Source organism: Mesocricetus auratus, unplaced genomic scaffold, assembly GCF_017639785.1.
Source record: "Mesocricetus auratus isolate SY011 unplaced genomic scaffold, BCM_Maur_2.0 Super-Scaffold_100676, whole genome shotgun sequence".
Classification (NCBI taxonomy): Eukaryota; Metazoa; Chordata; class Mammalia; order Rodentia; family Cricetidae; genus Mesocricetus; species Mesocricetus auratus.
This window is the reverse complement of record NW_024429266.1, coordinates 58,828,662-58,855,580: the sequence shown is the minus strand read 5'-3', so window position 1 is coordinate 58,855,580 and position 26,919 is coordinate 58,828,662. Positions and strand designations below refer to the sequence as shown.

The window sequence follows — 26,919 nt, the reverse complement described above, 5'->3', positions numbered from 1 at the left end:
GTCAACATGTAACGCCATTGGGGGTAGGAAGCCTGGAACTATTCTCCGGTAAGAGACATACTTAGATTAACAATTATGGGGTAATACTTAAGGCAGAGCTAGCCAGTAAGAGACAAACAAGGCCAACAGCTTCATAATTAATACAGCCTCCTGTGTGTTTATTTGGGACTCATGCGGATCTAGAACCAGGCTGGCGCGGCAGAGCCCACACGTTTATGCCCACAGACCAATATGATGGAGGCCATTTATCAGTTTAAATTCTCTGTTCCCAGATACGTTTGGTTTGTGCCAAGTTGACTAAAACTAACAATGACACCTTCTGTGACTTCCATACAATGGGCAGTGTTCTATTACAGCATTCAACAATGGTATGTACTTGATTTTGTCATCAGACCATAGCCTTTCAAGAACAAAGATTAAAGACTAATCTTTTTAATCTGTACAGCTAATGCAATGTCTGGCATACAAGATATGCTCAATAAACACAAGAATGAATGGATAACAAGCTAGATAGATAGAGATTTAGCTTAATTTGATGTCCTTTCATTACCAGTCTTGACTTTAGGGATTTGTACTCATGGCTCTATAATAATAAAATCATAAAATAAAAAACCACAGAGCTTTACTTTTTCCGTATTTAATACACCATTTTTACCATACTTTCCCCTCCCTTAACTGCTCCTAAGCCTCCCCCATCCCTATGTACCCAACTCCATGCACCCCAAAACATGTAGTCCCTTTTGGGTTGGACAACTACTGCTGAGCATGGGGCCTGCCCTGGACTGTGGTTGGTATACTCAATGTCACTCCATTGAAGAGAAGTGATTTTCCCTCTCCTACCAGGTATCAATTGGAAATAGATTACTTCTTGGTTAGAGGTAGGGCTGTATGACCACTTCACCTTCTCAGTGCTGGAATATTGTCTGGTTTAAACCTGTATAGGCTGTGCATGCTGCCACGGTTTCTATGAGTTCATATGTGTATCAGTCCTGTTGTGTCTAGAGAATGCTGTTTCCTTGGAGTCATCACCAACTTGGCTTTTACAATCTTCCTGCTTCCTCCTCTGCTTAGATCCTTGAGCCTTGAGTGCAGCATGTGATAAAGGCGGCTCATTTAAGGCTAAGTGCTCCAAGGTCGCTCACCCTCTGCACTTTGTCCAGTTGTGAGTATCTGGGTTAATTACCATCACTCATATAGCTTTAAATCAGTGATTAAATGTCTCGGTTTTTTCCTAGGAACTATGAGTCACAAGATCTGGGTGTTGTATATGATGTATCATGATAGTAAATGTATTATATAGCTATGCAGACACATAGGATAATCAAAAGCCTAAAACTCATAGAAACTCAAGGGCAGAAAGCATGGCTTAAGGAAAACATGTAAAGAGAGAGAAAAATATAGCTACCATTTTTATAAAATGCAAACTCATCTTCCATTTAAAATTTTATTAAAAAATAAGAATAGCCCAGCTTCACTAATTCTGTGGTTTCCATTAGTACATAAAAACTTAATGCTTGTTTCACATAAATTTAAAATCATCCCCCCTCCACCCTCTCATTAAAACATTTCTTGCTCTTCTAGAAAGAGTTACATTAAGCATTAATGTTGCCCAACTTTTGATTGCGGTCAGTGACAGACTCCCGTACCACTGCTATTCACTGAAGAATGTGGCACTCCCACAGCATTCGCTTTTACCCACTGTCCACTTATGTTTTCAGAGTGACGTCATGTCCATGTTTGACGATTTCCACATTTTTTCCCTTTTCTGAGTCACTGCTGATGATGTCGTTTCATGCCCCTTTCCTTCTACTCACTTCCGTGGAAGGCACACCCTGGAATTTGTTATCATCTAAAATTGTTTCAGATGTGAAACATTTGTTTTAGACATCAAACTCTGGCATAAACTTTAACCAGTTACTCTAGTTTGTCATCAGTTGACTTCAGGAAGACCTGCAGTTCAAGGCTGCCTGCTTTAGATCTCTTTCTCTTCCTGATTGCCTTCATCTGCAGGGCTTGGCTTCTCGAACTTCCTTGTTCTTTTTTTTTTTTTTTTAGATTTTATTTATTTATTATTAAGTATAAAATAAATAAAACATGCCAGAAGAGGGCACCAGATCTCACTATAGATGGTTGTGAACCACCATGTGGTTGCTATGAATTAAACTCAGAACCTCTGGAAGAACAGCCAGTGCTCTTAACCCCTGAGCCATCTCTCCAGCCCAGATCCTTCCTTGTTCTTAATGCCCTTAACTGGTTTCCACTTAAGAGGTGCTCCACCATCTTCCCAAACATACATTCCCTGCCTCTCTGTGGGGGATTTTCTGTTCTAATTATCAGGTATAAAGCAAACATCAGCTCCCTCATCCAACACACAAACACACACACACAAAGATGGTACTGAAGGTTCAGTTCCCCACTATTTCAAGACAAGGAGGCATTGTCCCTTGGAACCGCTGTTTCTCATCACCTCTCTTAGCTCCAGTGAGGTCACACCTCTGCTGATCCTGCCTCCTCACAAAGACACTGCCTTCTCTAGGAACTTTTAGCAGATGAGTAAATACAGGGCATACCACCCTTTTGATGGGGAATGCTATCATGTAAATCCATCCTGATTATCAGAACCCCTGCTTTTTCTTTTCTTTTCTTTTCTTTTCTTTTCTTTTCTTTCTTCCTTTCTTTCTTGCTTTCCCTCATTTATTTATTTTATTTTTCTTTATTCATTTTACATACCAACCATAGTTCCCCACCCTCCCCTTCTCCGGCCTACCCCCCAGAACCCTTGCTTTTTCAAATGTGTGCAGTATGAATACTCACTTCAATTTGAAAGAGCCCTATCCCACCTTTGTGGGTTGGTCTGACTGTGTGATACCGTGCCCAGTTCACAGGTAACACACACATGAAAATGACAAGAAGGAATGATAGCCAATAACAAAGCAGGGAGGCCAGAAAAATGGAGAGAAGGAACCTGGCAATGAGTTCAGTAAGACGTGGGCCTGTTTATCTTGCTCTTGTTTATAGTTAAAGATCTAGTAGGAAGTCTGAGAAATCATAAAATTTCAGAGTTACTAGTGACTGTAGAGAGAGAGGTGAAATGGAGACAGTGGAGACAGCCTCGGTGTGAATACTTTTGTCTGTGTTGTGTTTCCAATGTCAAAGCAGACGATTCTTTTTTTTTTTTTTTTTTTTTTTTGGTTTTATGAGATAGGGTTTCTCTGTATTGTTTTGGAGGCTGTTGGTCCAGCCCGGCCTCGAACTCACAGAGATCCGCCTGCCTCTGCCTCCCGAGTGCTGGGATTAAAGGCGTGGGTCACCACCGCCCGGCAAAGCAGACGATTCTTATCTTCATCTCTTTCCTTTAGCTTCCTGGCTATTCCTTGTGGAGTTCAGGAACGACTTCTACAATGTCTGTCTATTACTAGTCCTGAAGTTCGCAGACCACTTGCAAAATAAATGCCATGGATCTGTCATTCCTCCAGAGCGCTGTGTTCTTTGACATTTTTCTCCAACTTCACATTTAATACCAAATTAATATAAATTGTAATTGCAGTTGATGTTGCTATTCTCACACTGTATAGGCTGCCAGCACACAAACCCACCCTGTTGGAGAGGCTTAACATTGTCATGAGACACTTCTTTTCAAAGTCTTCCAAGAAGGGAAAGGAGTCAGCAATAGCATCACACATGATAGTCCCCAGAGCTGTTGACCCTCAACTGCCTGTTCTAACTTTAGGATCGGAAACTCCCTCTGTGTCCTCCTAAAAAAAGCTGTGTGAAATAAACCAACACAGAGTGGCTAGGTGGGAGGAATGACTTAAACCCATCTCTGTTTCAGAGACAGGCATGGAACCTCTATGAAGAGAGGTTTCCATTCAGGATCACACAGGTACCCATCCCCTTTTACAAAGGCCAGTGTATTCATTTGTACCTGGAGCCTTACAGATGCCTCAAAGTCCTCACTGGGATTCACTTTGGCTCCCGCCTTCCACACTTGACTTCCATGAGCTGCTTGTAGCTTCCTTTACCTCCACTGCAGAACCTGTTCTCTGTTTCTCTTCATTGTTCTCCGACACTTTTGTTCTCCAAGATCCTCACCTAGTCATCCCCCCCCCCCACCTTCACGGTTTTGTAAATCCAGTGCCGCCAGTTTTAGCCGTCTTCAGACGCATCGAGCATCTAGCACGGGGCTAGTCCTGTCTATGACATATCTGAGTGCAATTATATTTGACCTTTCCAGTAAAAGTTCATAGGAGTGCTTTTCGTGTGTCATAGTTTCCATACTTGACACAGGAAGTTACAGTTGCCCTGGTTAGGTTTCAAGGTTTTTAGTTAAAAGAGCCAGCTCCCAAACACATCTCCAAAGTTTCTAAATTCTTCATTTTACTGTATGGTGTTCCCATCATCTAAAGGAATCGTATATCATATAGCGTTCCTTCTTTATAAAATTGTATTTTGGATATTAAATGAGAGCACTATGAATAAGATGTAATATCACATGTTTATAATAAAATGTAACTGGCTGGTAAGTTTTAAGTAATGACTTTGTATCCTGAAAGCAATGATTTTACTTTTGGCCCAAATGTAATTTTTCCAGGACTTTGAAAAGGAGCTCAAATAGATATTTCTTCTTATCCACATAATAGAGATTTACTACATGCATTTGATTTGTAAAATAAAAATGCTCAGAATCAAATTACAGAGACACTTAGGTTATTTCAAATTCAGTGCCTGCTAGACCTTGCTGGCCTCTGTGGAAGTTCTTGTAACCAGGCAAACATGTTACTGCTATGGCATTGTCTCCTAGAACAAAATAAGGCCCTAAGGTCTTTGGGGAGCTGGGCCACTTTGGACTTCAGCTCAAACTGGAGCCTAAGGAATTTAACCATAAAGCTCACACTGATGTACCCACAAACATAGAAAACTTGGCACCTACCTTCCCTGTTCTACACACGAATTTGTTCTTCTTCTAGGGTGTCTAATTTGTCCTTTGATGTAAGATGAAGTGCCAAGTTTAAATATGTACCTTTTAAATAAAGGCCTATTTTGTTTTAAGAATAAACAACTAAAAACATCAAGGCTATAGGAACTGGGTAGAATAACAGAGCAGAGGAACTCAGATGTGTAAAGTGGGGTTCAGTAAGATGAGCGCCCTTTAACAAGTATTGACAGAGCTGGGGCACTGAGATTTTATAGGGGGGTGTGCACAACTGAAATTTGTGTTTGCCTTTGAAACAAGATTCTCCTTCATTCCAAGTATTAGCCATTACAACGTCCATGTGGAATCAAGAAATCAGAGTTGCAGAGTCGGATTTCATATTTTTTCCCTAGCTTTGTTTTAGGAGAGCCAAAGAACAGAATTGCAGCCTGGAAGAACCAGGAGTTTCTTATTTATTTACTTATTTTGCTTCTTTGAAGCAGGGTTTCTCCGTGTAGCTCTGGCTGTCCTGGAACCCACTCTGTAGACGAGGCTGGCCTCGAACTCCTAGAGATCCTCCTGTCTCCGCCTCCTGAGTGCTGGGACTAAAGGTGTATGCCACCACCACCACCGGCACCCTGCTAACCAGAAGTTTCTTAATCCCGTCATTGCAAAACACCACCCCAGAAACTGCCCTGTGTGCCTCCATCACAGAACTGTGGTAGAGATAGGATGACGTCAAGTGTCTTCCTTCTGTGACCACTTTATTTCCTGGATTGCAACGCTGTTTATTAACATTTCTTCATCTTTGCTTTGCTCTCGAATAGCCCACATTTTCCTGTTTCACTCTATTTCTCTATCTTTGGTCTTATTTATATTGATTGTGAAGATAAAGATCTATATTAAGTAGCAATTAAAAAGCCTGAAGCATATTTATTTACTGAGTATGTGATAACTAAAATCCTTTATATGGTTGCTCTGTACCAGCTACTGAGTTCTTATGCCCAGCAACCTCAGAAGTGTCGGCCCAGCTAGGGAAATGCAGGACTGGAGGTTAAGCAGGTCTCCAAACACAAAATAAGTGATGGAGTGGAGACAATGTTCGGATTTCTCTGGCATCTAAACTCATGTTTTTCCATGGAAATGTGCTTTAAGTTAAAAGTGATTTTTGAATAACCTACACGGTTTCACCCAAGAGACCTCAGAGATGGGTGCAGGAGGAAATGAAGAAGTTATTGAAGAAAAAGCCCAGAAAGCTGGGAATAGGGTTTCACACTGTAAGGATGCTGTACAGAAAATTTCATTTTATCTTATCTTCTGTCCCTTTCTCAAACCTAGTTACCCATCTTAATTATGTCCTCTGGCTCCTGGCTGATACCTCAAAGAGGCAAGCTGTTTTGTTAAAGTTAGGTCCCTTAAATGCAATAAACTGTCCATATATCTTCACATCTACCCTCTCCTTTTATTCCCTCTCCTCCCCACTCTCTCTTTCTCTAGTGGGCAATGTAGGCAGGGGATCGGTTCCCAAGGCTTGATTCCTTAATGAATGGAAAGCTACAAGCCATGCCCTTAGGGAACACCTGTACCCAGCTCCCTGCAGCTTCTAAGTTCATAGTCACTGGCCACCAAGGATACCTGGCATTAAAAGTAGCTGCATTTTTAAATGGCAAATCCTCTAGGAAAAGACTGTTTATACCTTTCTCGGCTTTTTCTGTAATTTTAACTCCTTGCGAGCCACTCTTCTGTACCTTGCAGCTTGTTAGGAAAGGCAACGTCAGCCAGAAATGGCATCTGAAGGAACAGATATTCTGAGTTGGTGGAAGAGAGCCCCTAAGCCTGTAAGCTGTTTAGTGCCACTGATTGTTCTGTGCAAAGCTTTATGCGATGAAGTTTGCACTTACTCCCATTCAGGGTCCAGAAAGACTGTTAGAGTGCCGGGGGCTCGCATACATCATTGCATCCAAATACCCCAAAGTCTACAACATCACACACAGCACTGCATCTGGGCCCCTGGACCCCCACATCACACACAGCACTGTATATGGGATTCTTCCCAAACCCCATTTTCTGCCATATGATGTTTTCTTTTGCCCAAATAATGACTACCTTCTACATCGTCTGGGCAGAGAAACGATCCATTTACTCACAGCTCAGTATGAAAACACATGGCTTACAGATGTTCCCATCATGATAGAAACTGATTCATAGCCTAGTCCCATTATTTATAGCACCCATAATTTCATGAGTGCAAGTAATTATTCTTTTACAAGCCATTTTTTTAAATGCTTAATAAAGCTAAGATACATTTTTGTAAAATCTTTTTTGGTACTTTCCCATTTGGAATTCACCCCAAGTAGTTTTTACATGTGTGGTCCAAAAATACTGATGTTTCAGCAAATTCATCAAAACCAAGATACTTGAATTTAAAAATAAGTAAGTTGCTAGGCGCAAGAAGCTGCGTGAGAAACGAAAAGCATCATTTGGTGTCAGAAGTGGGATAGCAATTATGGGATAAATACTTAAGTCAGAACGAGCCAGTAAGAAACAAGCAAGGCCAACAGCTTCATAATTAATGCAGCGTCTTGTGTGTTATTTGGGGACTACAATGTGGCAGAGCCCAAGCGGCTGGCAGGGTAAAACCAAAGCGGCTGTCTTTGCATAATAGTGATCAGGAGTGGGATGATGAATTTCCACGTAGAATGACAAAAGCTTTAAAGGAATTTTAAAAACAAAAGAACGGAGAGAAGCACAGATTTTTGGTAGCAGCATTTTTCTCAGGTGGGCTCTGTTTTGCTAGCAACAAGCAGAAACTCACGTGGCTCGCTTACGGGAGTCTTCCTGACTCAGCATAAAAAAAAAAAACAAAGACAAAAACAAACAAAAAAAAACCCAGCAAGGTTCTTTTAAGAGACTCCGCTAACAATTGAAAAGTTATACGTACAGCTGGAAGTGGCAGTGACCACATCTCTGAGCTGGCAGCTTTTGCTGGATGTCAGATTGAGACAGTAAGCTGGAATCACGTTTATGCCCCCCATCTTGGAAAAACGGCAGTTTAAACAGCCGTGGTTTTAACAGATAAGACACGTGACCAGAAAAACATAAAGATTTACAGTACAGTCAGACTTGGATGAACAAAACCTCTAAAGGTTTACAGTGTGTTTAAAAATATACGTAAGATTGAGAGACAAAAAGAAACGGCAAAGTGGTAAATAAATAGAAAAGCTGGCTGTGGTGACACACACCGGTAGGAATTGCTGCAGAGGCAGAGGCAGGCGGATTTCCAAAGAGAAACCCTGTCTCAGCGAAAAAGAAGTCCTGTGTATTTGTCAATAAAGCACTGTTGGCCAATAGCGAACTAAGATAGGTGGGACTAGGACTCTGGGAAGGAGAAACACAGAGAGTCAAGATGTAACACCATGGAATAGGAAGCCCGGAAACCTCTCCGGTAAGAGAAATACTTAGATTAGCAATTATGGGATAAATACTTAAGTCAGAGCAAGCCTGTAAGAAACAAGCAAGGCCAACAGCTTCATAATTAATACATCGTCTTGTGTGTTATTTGGGGACTACAATGTGGCAGAGTCCAAGCGGCTGGCAGGATAAAACCAAAGCGGCTGGCAGAGGAAAAGCCTCCCAGTACAGTAAGTAAGTCAAACCAAATGTAATAGACAAGTGCTTGGTGAAAGGTTCAGGCATTACACTGGCCTGCCCTGTTACCTGGCAGAATGCACTAAGGCAGCACTCTGGTCAGCCCAGAGTTCCATGAGAACCAGTCTGCACACAGGTGCAAAGGACCCCTTTAAAGGACAGACCCCTGCCCACTTTCTCTCTTCTCTCTTATCTTCTCTCATCTTCCCTTACTCTCATCATTTCTTCTCTCCCATCTTCCTCTCTCTCTCTGTCATGTCTGTGTCCCCCCTTTCAGTCTCAATATAATAAACTATGATTAATATTCTCTCCATGGCTTGTGCTCCATCTGTCATGCCGGTCCTTATTCCATAATTAACAACATTTGGCATTCCAGAAGTTTGAATTTTGTCCTAAGTCTCCATGAGAATCTAAATGAAGGGAAAAACTCAAAATGATGCATTATATAATAATCTGGATTTCATACTACTGATACCAAATACATTTGAAAAATATTTAAAGGATAGGAGAATTTTTAAAAATCACTTCTAATTGATATGCATTGTCCTGATGTCTTTTCTCCCAACATTTTTTCCTTTTGTTTTTACTCAGTATTATACTGTGAATATTCTAACAAATAAAAACTCTTAAATTAGTCATAAAATTGTCTATTTCTTAGTGGTCAACATTTTATTCATCCTTCTATTGTTGGACAATGGGATTATTTCTAGTTTGTCACCATTGCAAATAAGGAAGAGACAAATGTCATCTGTACTTCTCCAATACTTGAATTATTTAATTGTGCCATCCTTATCTTACTTCACATATGAAAAAAAATCAACAAAATGGATTACAGACTTGACTGTAAATTCTGAAACAGTGAAACTCCTAAAAGAAAGTCCTGAGGAAAGGTCTAGAACATTGGTCTTCAACAGGAATACTTGCACATGACTCCAAACGCACAAGACACAAAGGAACATCTGGGACTTCAAAAACTTAAAATCTGCATCTAAAAGCCTATAAGGTGGCAGAAAACTAGTATTTGCCAAACATTTATGTAATGACATGTTCATATCCAAAATCTAATAGGAACTCCCAAGATCCATGTAACAAAACAAAACCCTGGAGTAATAATCCAGTTAAAAATTAGTAAAGGAGCCAGGCATTGGTGGCACACGCCTTTGATCCCAGCACTCGGGAGGCAGAGGCAGGCGGATCTCTGTGAGTTCGAGACCAGCCTGGTCTACAGAGCGAGTTCCAGGACAGCCTCCAAAGCCACAGAGAAACCCTGTCTCGAAAAACCAAAAAAAAAAAAAATTAGTAAAGGAAATAATCTCAGTCACTGTTCTACTGCTGTGATGAGACTCCATGACCAAAGCAACACTTACAAAAGGAAGCATTGAATTGGAGCTTGTTCAGACTTTCAGAGGGTTAGTCCATTATCACCATGGTGGGAGCATGGTGGATTGTACCGCACTGGAGCAGTAGCTTAGAGCTGCAGCCCGACCTCTAGGCAGAAAGGGGGAGGGGCTGGGCCTTAGCTTAAGCTTTTGAAACCTCAAAGCATACCTCCCCATGTCCCCATCCTTATGACACTCTTCCTGGAACAAAACCACACCTACCCCAACAAGGCCACATTTCCTAATTCATCTCAAATAGTCACTCCCTAGTGACTAAGCACTCAAACATATGAGCCTATGGGGGTCATTCTTATTCAAACACCACGGAAATGAATAGAGATTTCCCTCACAGAAGATATGCAAATGGCCACAGGAACATGGAAAGGAGCTGGAGAACATGAGTCAAAGGGGAAAATCAAATCAAAACCATCATGAGATTAAAAATTCAATCCTATTAAATGCTGTTTTCAAAAGAAAAAAAAGATAAAAGTTGCTAGGATGTGGAAAAAAGCGACCCCTGAACACTATTTGTGGAGACATAAATTGATAACAGCCAGTTAGGAAAGCAGTAAAAGTGCTTCAGAAATTAAAACTAGAATTGCAATGTGGTCAAGCCTTCTCACTTAGGGGTGTTTTCTCTAAAGGAATTATAATCAGTATCTCCAAGAGCTCTCTGTAGTTTCATGGTCATTGCAGTGTTAAATGTAGTGGATAGGTACAATCCTTTTAAAATGAAGGAAAACTTACCATTTGCAACTACTGGATGACTACGGAAGAAGATGCTGTGAAATATAGATAAAAATACTGCATTCATACAAATAATCTTAAAAAATTCACAGGCTTGTAGAGTAGAATGTTGATAGCCAAAAAGTCAGGCTAGAGGACATGCAATTAATACAGAAGTACATTCATTTCCCAGGGTATTCACTTCCTGCTCTTCCGTATTAATTGCATAAATGATATGGAGGAGTGAACAGTGAGATAAGTAAAGGAGATGTAGTTAATAGGAAGACCACATAGAAGAAAACTTTGATTTAATGACGACATATAGTATCTGTTGTTTTGAGTCTTGGCCTTGCATTAAGGGAACTAAAATGCTCAATTAGAGCCTTAAACTCTGGAGACTCAAGATCCCTTTATAGGAGGATTTGACATAGGTAGGACTTCCTTTAGAAATGATGGTGAAAGCAGGTGTGCCATGGAAGAAGTCACATGATTCTAGCCACCATTCCACTAAAACAATACTTCCCATAGTGTTTCAATTAAACTCTGCTTTGCAAACACTGTTCATACTTATACACTCCTTTCCAAAACTGGAATAAGATGAAACACTGTAGTAGTGTAGTGAATGGACTTCTGTATTAATTGCATGTCCCCTAGCCCAACTTTTTGGCTATCAACATTCTACTCTACAAGCCTGTAAATTTTTTAAACAAAAGGAGCAGCTAAGGCCTCAACCTACTAGGATGCAAGCTATGCCTATTCACATGGCAAACAAAACAAAAATGAAAAGGTGTTCCAGTTTTATCTTGGAGACATCTGTTTGTGACAATCTAGACCCTGAATCTAGAGACTGAATGTTAACCGCTGGCAATATATAGCTATAGAAATTTACTTTAAAATCATTGAAAATTTATGTTTAAAAGTTAGTTCCTTGCTTGTATTGGTCATGCTTCACCTACGGAATAGTCCATGTGGTTAATAGACAGCAAAGAGTATAGATAGGATGTTCATTATTGCAGGAATGTCTGTTGGACAGGATTTATCTAGTGTAAAGCAGCCAAGTAGCTCGTGACCATTGTTCTTTTCTTTTCTTTTCTTTTTTTTTTTTTTTTTTGGTTTTTCAAGACAGGGTTTCTCTGTAGCTTTGGAGTCTGTCCTGGAACTCACTCTGTAGATCAGGCTGACCTTGAACTTACAGAGATCTGTCTACCTCTGCCTCCTGATTGCTGGGATTAAAGGCATGTGCCACCAATGCCTGGCTCATTGGTATTTTCTTACAGGCTGTTGAAAACAGGGTGTGAAGCTGTCCATAATCTATAAATTTTATAATTATAGATGTAGTATTTAATTTTTAGGGATAAGGAAAAGGGAAGTGGTTCTCCCATTTTCTGTTACAAATTGTAATATTCATGGAATATCAATTATTTCTAGAACATACTCTATTTTTTTAAGTGGTCTACAAACTAGGTATAGTTGTACACACCTGTAATCCCAGCACCTTGGGGCAGAGAAAGGAGTCAGTAATAGTGGGATTCCTGTCTCTGAACAAACAAAATTGATCTAAAATGAAAACAAAACTATGGAAACTCTAAAGATTGCCATTATAACTTCATTAAGGTTATTCAGTTATAAATAGAATGATTATATGTCCTGAGTGTTTTTTTTGTTGTTGTTGTTTTTTTTTTTTTTTTGCCACAACGATGACATTTTCCCTATTGTTTGGATGATGTATTCAGTTTCTCCTCATCTTATGACTTCTGGGATGGCCTTCTCATCCCAATCAACACCTCTTCCTTTCTACCCGCAAGTCCTTTTTTTTTTTTTTTTTTTTTTTTTGGTTTTTCGAGACAGGGTTTCTCTGTAGCTTTGGAGGCTGTCCTGGAACTCACTTTGTAGACCAGGCTGGCCTCGAACTCACAGAGATCTGCCTGCCTCTGCCTCCCGAATGTTGGGATTAAAGGCGTGCGCCACCAACGCCCGGCTCCGCAAGTCCTTTTTTACAAGATTCATGTTTTGTCTCTCATTTTGGGACACATAATCAGGGCTATATCCATGACCACTGGACTGGAACCTGCTGCAGTCATCAGTGGGTACACAAATAAAAGCAAAGATTTCCTGTATCCCTGAATTTATCAACAGCAAATAGCTCAGAGGTGAGGGTAGGTCCCCTGAGCCCCCATGCCATCCATGCCTGACTGTTGCTAGGCCTTTTCTTGTACAGAACCAATTCAGGCATCCACAGCTGCTGTGACTTCATGATGCTAACATCTGTGTCTTGCGCAGATGGCATTTCACAAGCCTTCTCCCTTTCTTCTGCACCCTATCTTTTGCAGTGTTCTCTGAGCCTTGGAGGAGACAATATAAATTCCTTGTCCAAGCTGGACACTCATCTGCCACTTCCTCTCTGTACCTTGTTCAACCATGAGCCTCTCCCTCACCACCGTTCATCTGACAGGGCCATCTGTGATAAAAGCTGAGCCTGTGCACTTGTCTATAGTTATGCACACAAATAATTAAAAGGTACCTTGGAGTTCCGCTAGATAAACAACAGCATTAAGTTCCCTTAGGACCTATGATCTCCCTGGATCTAGGTTCTTACCTAGGTTTACAGTGCCGGGCACAGAGTGCCTCCTACGGAATGTATCTTAAAACCAATGAGGGAGCAGTAGGGGTTTTCTCCTTTTTCGGTCTTGTAGGTTCTAGTTTTCTAGAGAGACAAGGATGGTATACTTTTAGACTATTCTTTCTGAGTCAGTATGAAGTTCTTTCAGCTCCTTAAATGTACCAGTCTCTGTTTGTTTGTTTGTTTGTTTAAGTCAGGGTTATCACTTCCACACGGTAGTCTCCTTTGATTTTTTTTGAATCAGGCCTAGTACCTCATGACTTGCACATCTCAAAGCAATAAGCTTTACTTTTCGACTTATTGTCTAAATTCCCCCCAGAGAATTTAAGCCCTATGAAGACTGAAATTTATGTCTGTTTTATTTGCTTTACATCCTCAGTGCTAGAAGACAATCTGCATGGTTGACACTCAGTTGTATTTGTGGGGTAAATGAGAGTGTGAGGTTGAGTGTGAGCCTTTGTGCAGGATCTAGTGCCAAGGAAAACCCATTCCTTATCCTGAAGTAGCATCTGGTTAAGACCCAACTATAATGGTGTTAACCCAAGGAAAATGCTTTCATGGAAGAGGTACAAAAATTCTACAGCAATGCAGAAGAAAACGATAGCACAGAAGAAACCGAGCATTTAAGGTAGGTCTTAAAGCAAGGCTGGGCTAGTCAATTTCTGGTTAACCTGGTATGCATGGAAAGACAGTGGTTTAGTATGATAGTTAAATTCATTGTCAGTTTTGTTGGCTTAATAAACAGAAAATTCGTGGGGCACACCTTTGGGTATGCCTGAGAGTGTTTGTTGAAATCTTTAACTGAGGAAAGAAACCCTTGAATGTAGATGGCTCCACTCCATCAGCTGAAGTCCTGGACTGGCTACAAAGAGGAAAAGGAGGAAACCAGCCGAGAACGATGTTCTCCCTGGTTGGATGAAGCCATACCCAACGCCACTTCTCCCTGCAGCTTGACGGGCTGCATTCCCCTGCACCACGAGCCTAAAGGAAATCCTTCTTCCTGTAAGCTGCTTCTGTTGGGCATTTGGTCAGAGCAATGAGGAGAGTAATTAATACAACTAATAAAAAATGTTACAAACAAACAAACAAACAAAATGCCTTGAAAAGGCCAAGTGATTTAGTTGGGAAACATGTACTAAAAAACTATGCTGTAACTTAAAAAAAATGTATTTATAACAAATATTAACAGTGTAAGCTGAGTGCCAGAGGAGCACTTGGGAAAAAGGGTGAAGGATAGAAGGTGGGGGGTAAATTCTGACTGGGTGTCTTTTCCACTGCAGTAGAGAACACTAAGATAATGCATTGTAGGTGTAGGTTTAAATGAACTTAGAATTAGTCTTTGTTACTTTTTGTCGCCTGGCAACCCTGAACCTAGTTCATAGAGATGGTCACCACTAGGAACATTTTTTTAAGGTTAAATTTTCAATCCCCCATTTACACACAGACTACATTGTCAAAGTTCCCTCTAAACAGCTGCCTGTTTAGAGGCAGTGATGTTGGCTATACTATGAACATTCCAGGTACATTTTGCCGTAACTCTGTGCTTGGTGTACCAGCAGGAATTGCTGGGCTTGTAACCTTAGTAACTCTTAGGGACAGCTTCAAGTCGGTCTCTTCCAAGAGAGCTAGCTAGAACATTCTTTGGTTGACATCTTTTTTTTATCCTTCCCTCTTGGATGCTCACTTTGGGAATTATAGGCTGCACTGCTCCTGCCGAGTCCCTGTGGTACCTATGCTAAATGGCATGCCTGCTCCATTTGGCTGCCTCTGCCCTTGAGATATTTGGAGGTTGCTCAGCAGCAGCCTGAGCTTAAGTTTTAAGGGAGACAGAAGATAACTTTTATGGCATCAGTTAGTATAAAGCTGATTCAAACTCTTACCATGTGTGTGTGTATGTCCAGGAAGGGTTGGGCATCGATTTCAAGTACAGCTGCAATCATCACTGATTTGACTAGTCCTAGAATCACTGACGTCATCTTCTCCACTATGATGACCTCTAATAAAGACCATTTATCATACCAGCATTGAGCAATGGTTTCTTTAAAAGTCTTCAGCACCTTGGGAGATAGCTCAGTAAAGTGTTTGCTTCACAAACCTGGGACCTGAGTTCAGTTTCCAAGCATCTATGTCAGAGCTGGGCATGGCAGCATGGGCCTGTCACCTCAGGGAGTAGAGGGAACAGAGACAGCAGATACCAGACCTCACTGGACCAGTGATATTCAGGTTCACTGAGAGACCTTGTCTTAAGAAGAAGATGGGAGGGCCACTGACAAGGTTCTATAATAGGCAAAGGCACTTGCCATACAAACCTGATAACCTGAATTTAATTCCTGGAACCTACATAAAGGTAGGAGAGAACTGATTCTACAAAGTTGGCTTCTGAACTCTGCAAGTACACTGTAGTATGCTTGCCCATACAGTACACTTGTGCTGTTTCACCAGTGAATGTTCCTGAAACATTTTGGCTCGGATTCAAGACTATGTACATAATGAGCTTCAGGCTTTCACTATACATATGGTTTTGATCATATATACATATACATATGTATATATGTATCGTAGTGTAATTATGGAAAACCAAGACTGCTTTCCTACTCTGATTCTTCAGCATCAACACCAAATTAGCACATAGTGTAATACAATGTTTGATTTTATATATTGCTCTTTGGGTTGCTAACTTTGTCACTGGGGAACACAGGGCCTCTTGTATAGTTTCTCATTATTCTAGGTAAAATAGTTATTTAAAAATGGACTCAGAAGGAAACTTAGAAGGCATTAGAAAGGGAATAAAATGAAAGGAAAGGGCAAGTAAGCTGGAGAGTTCAGCAGCTTCCAGGAAGGAAATAGGCAAAAGACAGAAAAGGTCAGAAGTATTGAGTTAGAGCTCAAGACAGTGGGCAGCTCGGCAATGGAAACAGCTGCAGGCAGCTGTATGGTGGAGGGCATCAGAGAGAGAAAAGGATACTCCGAGTCAAGCACAGTCAAGTGGTTTGAGAGTTTGGGCCAGTGTTTGAAAAACAAAGCTAGAAAAGGAGAAAAGGAAAGTTAGGCACTTTCTGAATTAGACCTCAGAAAGTGGGCAGACTCAGCAATTAGGATCTGTAATGAACCAGCCAGAAGGAGTTTCTGGGAGGAGGAATGTCTGTCTGACCTTCCTGGCAAGAATAAACACAGTCTAGAGACAATTATGCCCCACCCTTTGGCTATCAGACTTTTGAAAACAGTGAACAAAAACAAAATGGTATTTCTTAGGAAGCTCATGCTGGGAGAAGGGAAAGGCTGGGGCCTTGGTGCCACACAGATGATGAGCGTTCCTCCTGAAAATAGATTTTCCACTTGCCACACCACCTTGAAGAGAAGTGAGAGCAGAAATAACTATAGTGGATGGGGCCACACCTTAAGCAACACTGCTTGGTTCTGCATACCTCTTGGCTTTTTCATATTCTAATCTTGATAGAACTTTCTCCAGTATTTACACTCCTGCCACAGCTCAGCCTTGAGAACTGTTCTCCTAAATAATCTCTTCTGATGAACAGAAGGGGGATACTCAGTCATTTTCCTATAATTCATGCTGATGACGGGAATAGTTCCTGCCTAAGAATGATTGTAAGACTCCATCCTATTTTATCTGTTGCTTGTGGAGGAAGATTAGGGTTTGGTCTTTTTTGTTTGTTTGTTTGTTTTGTAGTAGGAATTGGGCAATATCTCTGTATCATGGGGAGTTCTGTCTGAAATTGTTCTATATCTTACTACAGGGTTTAAGCAATAGGAATCGATGGCCCCAGAAAGGACAAGAACCAGGAGAGTGGTTGTCATGCTCTGTCCAGCATAGCAGTCTGTTGTAGTTAGATTCCAGGGATACATTCCCTTGTATAGCTTAAGAAAACAAAACAAGCGAACAAACACCATACTAATGGCTATATGTTAACAGTGTAACAAAATAAAAATTAAAAGGGCAAAAATGAATCTAGTGGTGGAGCAGATTCAAAGGGTTCCTCCGCTGATGTAATAAGACAAATCAAACCAAAGTAATAAATTCAGATTTAGTAAACAAAGCAAAGCCGAGTGAAGCAACTCATGGTGACTCTCAGAAAGGCAGGAGGAAGAACATTTGGCAGGTCTATGGGCCAGGATTAAATAGCCTAAATAGGAGGAGCTTCTGATGATGAACTTTCTCAGAGGCAGGGTCTGGAATGAGAGGAGAGAGACTGGGTGGAGTTTTCAACATTCCAACCTTTTTGGGTATATATGGGTACAAGTTCAAATCTGGCTACTTCCTCTGGGCACAGGACTATGTGGGGAGGGGAGGAAGAGTTGGGAGTCAGTAGGCTTATGCTCAGTGGGAGGTATGGGTGGGTGAAGAAACGTTTGGTGGTTAGCTGCCATCCTGGAGACCTCAGGCCTCTGTTCCTTGAGGAGGCAGAGAAGGAGATTGCTAGGAGAAAAAAATTATCACCAGCCCTATGAATGGGGCTAGCCATGTGAAGAGGGGAGACTACCAGAAAAAAATGGAGAAGTGCCTTGATTGTACAAAAGACACAAGGGTAAATAAGACAGACACAAGAACAGATATGTCCTTCATTGGGACATCTTGGAAAACCAGGTCCCAGTTGCTGGATAGGTGCCTACTTGAGCCTGAAGAGGTAGTACCAACAGCGAAATCTCAGGAGTTTAGGGAGATGGCACACCAAATCAAAGGATAATGTGTTCCAGGAGTACCTGAGTCATCAAATCTGCTGTTTCTCTGGAGGTGAGAAATGCCTCTACCCATCCTGTAGAAATGTCAAAAAATTAGGAGATAAGAGAGTTTTTATGAGTGGGTATGCGGGTGAAGTTAACCTGCCAGTATCCTCCCAGTTGGTGTCCTTGGAGCTGGTACAGGGGCTGGTATATATGGATGGCACCCTGCGGGTTTAGCCTTGGCCCAGGCAGGAGGAGTGAACCTGCAAAAAGAGGAGCTATGGAGACCAGGATTAGTTTCCATAAATCCAGATTTCTTGACACAGTAGCAGAACTTTCCCCAGGACCTGCAGGTATCTGTAAGACAGATTTAGAGTCATAGTAAAAGGCTTTGGCTTTGGGATAAAAGGCATGAATGTTCTTAAGTCTAAATTCACTGAACAAAAGAGGTTGGGTGAGTGAAGAAGAGAGAAGCTAAACAGGGCCTGCAGGTCTCTATACCCTCTTTATAATGTTAACCTTTTAAGAGGGGAGGAGTTGGCATTTCAACAGAGTTTTGTCTTATGTGGCTGAAAAAAGCTAGGACCAGTAAAATCCACAGAAATTTAGTCAGTATTTATCAATGCTAAAACTCTGAGCCTCTGAATTTACATCTGAAACCTATTTATCCTGTACCATGTGTTAGTATTCAGGCAGCTATACAGGCCTGTCCTTGGGGTTCTGACAGGATATGGCTTCAGGTGCAGCCACTAAGAGCACCACCTGTGCATATTCACTATGTTACCTTTTAAAGGGGCCTTGCCTACCTCTCATCCATTCATCCATCTATCCATCTTCCTTCCTTCCTTCCTTCCTTCCTTCCTTCCTCTTCTCTCCCTCTCTCTGTCTGTTCCCCCTCTCTCTTTCCCCCTCTCTCCTTTCTCCTCTCTCCTGCTGCTCCGTCTCTGGAGGCCAATCTCCCCACTTCCCTTTCCCCTTTTAATGATCCCTTTCCCTAATTAAAAAAAAAACCTCTGCTTGAACCCTATCCCATGGCATCTTTCCCCGTGTGCTGCTTTTCTTAAATTACAACATCATGAAGCCAGTGAAGGAGGCATGCCTGTCTGTACTTTTAACAGGAAACCTAACTAATGAGCTAACAAGGTGCTTGTTAAGCTGGCAAGCCTGTCAGTACCCTAGTCATCAAACACCATCAGATTTGAGAAGGGGAGATTTAAGCAGAAGTGAGACAGCGTTCCAGCTACCTATGTAAGCATATGGTCACCACGTGGTAATGGGGATCCCAGTGCAGACTTTGAAATCGGTAGGATCCTGAAGGATAGCATGGACCTTGATATGCTGGTAGGCACCACAGGTAGATGTCAGTAGTGAGTCATATGTCCTTTCTGCTAGAAGCTACAGAAATGACTCATTTTGACATGTTTTACAAGTTCATGAGGAATACTGGCTTTTATCTAACCACCAGAAATCCTTCTATAGTCCAGACATACTCACTTCCTGAAACCTAACAGAAATGCTCTGGTGCCATGAAATGGCTTAGCAGGCTTATGTTTGGCACAAACAGAACACCTTGAGTTTACCTTTGGGGTTATTGTTAATAACCCCAAATAATAAACAAGAGATTAGGTTTTCTGATGCCCAGGAAGTTGAGCTATATATATAATCCAGAAGAGGAAATTGGTCATTTAGGGGTATTATGGGATTCCTACCAAGGATCCAACCAAAGCTTATCTTGGAGACTGAAACCATTCCCCTTCTATAGCCAACTGTTCTTGTCTTCCTTGGATGCTCACTATGACCATGAAGAAAGTCAGATGAGTACAATGACCAGGACTAAGTCTCTCAGGGCATGTTGTTCCACACAATGCAGCCATGCTTGCTGTCCCATCACCCATGTCACGACCTTTGCTTCCTCAGTCTTTGTTTTAGGTATCCTAGGAGGTTAATAATGGCTAGTAGGGAAATTGACAGCACCCAGCAATTCTAAGATTTGAGGAATTCAGAAATTCTTTCTTGTGCAGCATTCCAAATATGTAGTGACTCAATGTGTGTGTGTTAAAACTGTTCTTTTTACCACTAGGGGCACTTTGGTTAAGTCTGAACAGCTTTACCCATCAGCAAAAGAGTGTAATCCATTAAACCAAGAGTGGAAGTAACTGCATATCCTGTCTAGAAATGCCCTTGTTCATCTCAAAGATAAGAACTAGCAGTAAATAAAATCAATTCTGTGCTTTCCACAGCTGTTTCAAATGTCTTTCCTGGAAGCAACAAGTATATTGAGTACTGAGCTTAGCTATGTTCCTCTTAGCTCATCTGATAAAGGGGGCACGAGGCAGCAGGATGGAGAGCATTGCAGAGCACCAGGGAGATGAAAGCAGGAGTGTCGCATGGGAGGGCGGACCTCACTGAGCATTGCTGGTGTGATGTTGAGTGTAGCAAAGTTCCTATGGAGTGGGTTGTAAGTGGTGGAAGGACCTCTTCAGATCTGTTAAGTAGCACAGCAGGGGCAGTGATGGCTTGCATGCAAGGAGGATGTCCTCTGGCTACAGAGGACTAGAGTACCAAGGGGCCTATGTAGCACGTCCTCACCGCCACCCCCTCCACCATGGTTCTAAATCAGCATACCCTTTCCATTCCCTTCCTTCTCAGAAACAAGAGGGAAAAAAGAGTTCATAGACCAGCTGCCTTAGGGTAGGGGCCTGATTTAAACATAACTTTAAAGCCTAAATTGCCACCTCTTCCTCCAGGCCTTCTTGTGCATTATCAGATCTGTCCTGTTTACAGTTCTTATATAGTGACTGGGCAATTAATGAGTAGTTTGGAGTATAGTTTCAATAGTAACCAGTTGGTCCTAGGATCCCTTTCACTGTTCTTTTGTTTGGGGTATAGGACATTTACTAATAACAGAGGTACTATTTAGATTGTTAAACCAGATCCACAATTGTCCAATTAAAGCAACCTTTATTTTAGAGTGCACCAGGGACTGGTCAGTCTAGCTGCCTCTCCCTAAGTCAGGATTTTAGAGAGCAGCCCCGGCTGGCCTCTTGAAGTCCCTTTTATATGAGATATAAAGTGTTACAGGGGTGAGAGAGTTGGCTGTTATACATTGTTAGAAAAATACTCTTTAAATACAAGCAGAAACCTTAGCCTGCACAGGACAAACAGGAACTTCTTTATTACAACTAGAAACCTGATCTTACATAAGACAAGCGGGAACCTATTCTTAACTGTCTAAATGGCAGACAGAACCCTTAGCCTGCAAGGTATATTTCCCCTGTTTTTGTCTTACAAGATACATGAGCAATCCGGAAGGAGTCGCTGTATAACCTAGGTATTTAACCTCTTGTGGGCAAAGCTGCGTTTTGTGTTTTGATACCTTACAGCCTGTTCTAACTAGTTGCTATAATAAGAAAATTTGACCTTTGAGTCAAGCATCATGTGAGGGAGAAAAGAGCAGGTCATCTGTAAAGGGACTCTGAACAGAGAAACAGGACACCCAGGCTTTCTGCCATGGAGCCGCTTTATTTGTGCTGAAACTGACTCAGCAGATTCGCATCCAAAGGCTGAGCCTCAAGTGCAGCAGGGCTTCACCTCATATACATCTTAGTCCCTTTGTCCCCCTTGTACGGTTATCTCAAACATCCAAGACCCATCGTTGACATTTCTCTTTCTGCCACCCCTGCCTGATGTTCCCACCAACGTGTTTGAAAAGTCTGTGGCTCTAGGTCTATGATATTAAGCTACAGGAATGGGTTTGGGTTGCTATGGCACTGAGGACCCAAGAATTGTGAGGAGGATGAGTATGCACAGATGAGTATGCACACACTGGTGCTGACTAAGCCTCTTGTCTTTCATTTGTTCTAGGGGGACCCTTACCACAATCAAATCAGACGCCTGCAAGAATTATAAATATCGGGAGACTTACAAGTTTGAGAAAACGATGTAGGAATCTCGGTGTTTTTCTGGGCCATCCCATTTCATGTAGATTGCTGTCCCATGTGAAGACAAGCAAACACTGCCTGTTAGACACAACAGAGGTACTCAGAAAGGCACCTACAGTTCTGTGACCAAGAGTGGGTGTGGGGACTGAGGACCACTGCAATGGCTACCGTATTTGGGGCTTGGTGGCACAAGTCTCCACATTCTCTTCTTTGACTTCCTAATAACATTGAGATATTTTGAGGGTTATGCAAGGGATGATATACCCATTTTCTTGGCATTCTTGTATGATTTGTTTAATTCCTATAAGGACTTCTTGACTCAAAAGGTATTATTTTATATTACACAAGACCCAGTGCACAATTACAATGATCTTGGGACATCTTTAGTCCCCTAAGTAGCCACTCCTCATCCACCTCTGTGTCAGACCTAATATCCTGTGAGTAACAGATGAAACCTCTCGGGATGTATCAACAAAGCTGTACTTCCTATCTACCAAAAGGCTAAGAGTTATCTCAAACATCCAAGACCCATCGTTGACATTTCTCTTTCTGCTACCCCTGCCTGATGTTTCCCACCAACATGTTTGAAAAGTGTCTTGATTTATGACTTCCTTGGTTCTGTTACTATAAAAGTGTCATGAAAATGCTTCCATGGTGGAACATGGGCTTTGGGAGTCACCTAACCCTATGGTCCTGGGCCACGGTCACTCATAGTTGGCTCCAGAATAACTGATCTCTTCTCCCTTTTGAGTTGAGGGCTGTGCTTTTATGCCAACATCACTAAAATATTTCCTACCCTTGTCTGCCTCAGAACCACTTCTCCTCCACAGGGCCTTGGTTTTCTGCTTGTGTTTGTACCTTACCCATTGTAGTGTTCTGTGTTGCTCCAAGAGTCTGGTCCTTCCATCTCTCAGTGGGTTGCAAAGCCACAGTCTTTCCACTGGGAGACAGAGTCTAGTATAGGGGTCACATTACATCCTTCAAGGCCAGCTAAGAGGACTGAGTCCCCAAAGATCTTGGTGAATTAGACAGTGGCTTCTGGACATGTCTCCAAGATCAGCTTTTATGTGTCCCAGATCTTATAAGGAAAAGGAGATGTCCATCCAATGTCTCTCTTTGTCTGGTCAATCAATCCCTGTCTTGCATAAGAACAAGAGGGGAGGACAGGTTCTAGATGGGCTCTGGGTCCTCAGAGCAAGGAGGAGACGCCTTTGCTTGCTCTGTGGGTAGTTGTACCAGCAGGAGGTCTTTAGCAACATGGGAGTCTCTGTTGTTAGGGAAGCAGGGAGTGCTGGGTAGATAAAGCAGTCCTTGCTTAAGAGTGGTTTATCTCCAAAACAAATAAGGCCAGTGCATAAGTCACCTTTGATCATTTACCTCTGTCTTTTCCCAAACAAATCTCATTGTAAAATGGTATTCTTGGTACAAAAACACAGCTCACACACCAAAGAGAATTCTGGAGGCAAATGTGGGTGACTATGGCCTGGGATCTCAAATTTTTTGTTTAGCTCAAATTCCATGATCCAATAATATAGCAATTCTGTTAGTTTTTATAGTAACAGAACAAAAAAAGTCTTAAATCAAGGATTTAAAAAAATGTATCAACAGAAACATTAAGAAGGTAGCTATAGCTAATCAGAGAAATCTCAGCTATAGGCCTCAGGAGCTACGTGATGCCTCAGCGTTTTGGTTGGTGAAAACTCTGGTTCTCTTAATAATACATTCCAAAACGTTTTTTATGTGTTAGTCACAGGAGGTTAGGCCAGTCACAGAGGCAGGCATAGAATGGCTATTTAGGGGGCTGAAGATGGCCTGATATAAGTAGCCTCTGGACCTGCAACATTCCAACTTCTCCACAGTCATGACATTTTAATCAGTCAATCAGCTTTCGAAGACACAGCTTCTTTCTAGGAATTCTTGTCCGAAGTTGGGGGGCAGGGAGCTATCTCCGAAGGTTATTTCAGACCAGGAAAATATGTAGCATTTTTTAAGTGATCCCAAAGAGTAAGGAAACAATGGAGGGGAGCCTTCATTGAAGAGAGCTACCCATCTGTAAGTTAAAAAGAAATAAAAGGTCAGAAACTTTGGTGAGGCAGGAAATTCCATAGTTTGAGATGAAATATGAAAGGTCACAACAGGGAAAAGACTGAAGAGGTCACTGGGCACCTCACTTCAGGCCTCCTTCTCTCTCTCACTTCCCTTCTTTGAGCCAGGCCACAAGGAAGCATGCAACACCTCCATGTTCTTATAGCTCCCATCAAGAAATGATCTTTTTTTTTTTTTTTTTTTTTTTTTGGTTTTACAAGACAAGGTTTCTCTGTATTGTTTTGGAGGCTATTGGTCCAGCCTGGCCTCGAACTCACAGAGATCTGCCTGCCTCTGCCTCCTGAGTGCTGTGATTAAAGGCCTGCGCCACCACCGCCCGGCAATAAATGATCTTTTCTTGTAATTGTCCATGTACCTTTGTACAAGTCATTGTGATAGGAGATGAGCCTGGAAACCTCAGTGTTTGCCGTCTAGACCCAATCACCCTCTGGAGATTTTCCGTTTTCTTTCCTGGCTTCTAGAACTACAAGGAGAGAGCAGCCTGTCAGACTAGTCTCCTTAAGGAGACCTCCATTCTCGCTGACCTCCTTCAGGAGTGCCAGGAGGAAAGGTAGCCACTGGACTAGCGATTCCCACCCAGGTAGCCTTGATACTTGCTGGATTCTTCCTGCATTTTGATTGGCTAGTGCTGATCTGACTGTGATGGATGCTGCTCTGGAGTAAATACTGAAGCTCCCATGTCAGGGATGCCAGCCAATCTCTAGTGGTTGTACGAGTCAGGGTGGTCTCAGTTCCTTCCTTAGACATCACCTCTGACCTGTTTCCTCAACTTTGTAACTTACCAGTCCATATCGTGTTCCTCACTCCAGATAACAGGCAAGCACCTGCAGTCAGGGTTACTCCCCCCACTAGTCTCTCCCCAAGAGAGCCGTCAGTCGGATGCCTGGGTTAGGAGGTTTTCACTGTAACTAATCACATGCAACATAATGTTAAATTCCTGTAATCTGCAGACACAGGACACAGAAAACAAAACAATAGCAACAACAAAGAAATACAAATAAAATAAAATAAAACCTCTACACTTAAGGCTCAGGGAATACCATAGAAGAGAGGTAAAAAGATTGTAAGAGCCAGAGGACTAAGGCTGCTTGAAGATAAATACTTCAAAAAAAAAAAAAAGGAAAGAAAGAATAAAGATAACATCAGGGTGATGAGGAAATAGGGGGAGTAGACCTGGGAGGGAGAAGTGAATTTGATCAAGATCCATTATATGAAATTCTTCGAGAATTAGTATCTTAAAAAGCTTTAAGCAGAAAATAAACATCACTCATGATCCCTACCCTCCCAAGAAACTCTCCAGTGTGAGCATTTGGACAAACAGTTAAGTGTTGTTCCTGAGAACATATGTTTGCAGAAAAACACAGCTGTAAATACCAGCCCATGCTCACATACACAAACACATGTACCTGGATACAGATCACTGTTGCCTGCATTTAGCTTTATCACATCTTCCTTCTAATAGGGAAAGAAAAAACTCATTAAACATTGAAATATGATTAAATAGCAAGGCATCAAAAAGCAAAAACCAGTGAAGGGACAGACAGTATCAAGAAGGCTAGTATTCACTAGTCTATCTATGTCACAGCAGCTGGAAGTGAGAGCAAGAATTGTTGTGGGGTGCCCACCGGAGAAGACTGCTCAGACTTGGGTTTAAGCCAGTAGGAAGTCTACTAGTCAACCAGAGGCTACATTGTGTGTTCAGGATTCCAGGGTAGAGCGAAGCCTGTCTCAAGGTGAGCTTTTAAGCACAAAAACCATGTCCTGTGTTCACATACTTCAATTAACAACAGTTAGCCAGAAATAGAACTACAGAAGCCAAAATGCAAGGTTAATATATTTAGAGATTTTCCAAGATGTGTGGGCCATGATGGATTAAATCTTCATTTTCATTTTGGCAGGTGGTGCTGTCTATGTGATGAGTTATGGCCTGAGTGATACTTCCATCATGGAGTCAGTTGTGCTAAGGTCTGGCGGCCTTTTGAGGTCTGGGGCTCTGTTGCAAAACAATTTGTCCTCTGACTTCTACACATACACTCTGGCACATGTGTGTCCCCCATCAACAAAGGAATATGGGTATTTATCTATATATTTTTAAAAACATAAAAGACTGAACTGGTAAAATATTCTCTGGTGATAAAATAACCCCTTTTCTCCTTCAAGTACCTTTTATCCAAGTATCTTGCCACAACCACGGAACAGAAACTAAGACGGGGGTAGAATAACTTTTGCATGTGCAATGATTCCTGCTGATTTGCTTGCACACGATTTCTTCCACACTTTCCCTTTTCTCTGCCTCATGAGATCAAATGCCACCAGCCCATACAGAACTTTGAATTTGCTTGATAAATTTGCAGGAGCCTTGGCAAAAGGACCTAAGCAGTCAGGAGAAACTGGCATTGTAAAGGCTATGTTGAAGTTACCAAAATAAAGGACTGGATAATTTGGGCACCTTGAGCGGTTTTTGATATTTTAGTTGACAGCAAAGGTCAAGCAGCTAACTAGAAGGAAGAGGGACATGTTGGATTATGTGAGAGAGCTTGCTCCTCTTTACAAATCACATGAAATAGTTGCCTGATGTTCTTTGTCTAGGGGTGGGGGGTGGGACGCTGAGAAAATCTCCCTTTTCTACATTAAGATATCCATTGATATTGCCATTGTTTTGGTCTTGTTTAAGCAGCCATTTCTAGACACAGCGTCTTAGATGGCGTGGTCATTCTGACACACTGATGCAGCCATTTCTATAACAGACTGTCTCACAGCAGTATTGTGGCTTCCTGATCTCTTGCTCCTACAGGCTTTCTGCTACCCTCTTCCTTGATGGTCCCTGAGTGGTCAACCTTCAAACCATATACACACAAATAACCTCAAAGAATGTACTCAACAGGTTCTATTTAAACACGTACATCT

General features: G+C 41.8%; 1 long non-coding RNA gene across 1 annotated transcript; it reads left to right on the top strand.

Annotated features, from left to right (window-relative positions):
* On the top strand, nt 1-26,457 carry LOC121137148. The gene is made up of 4 exons (XR_005874379.1): nt 1-48; nt 1,072-1,162; nt 21,830-22,002; nt 25,911-26,457. It is a non-coding gene; the product is annotated as an uncharacterized LOC121137148 (long non-coding RNA).
* Nucleotides 26,458-26,919: the final 462 nt, after the last annotated feature.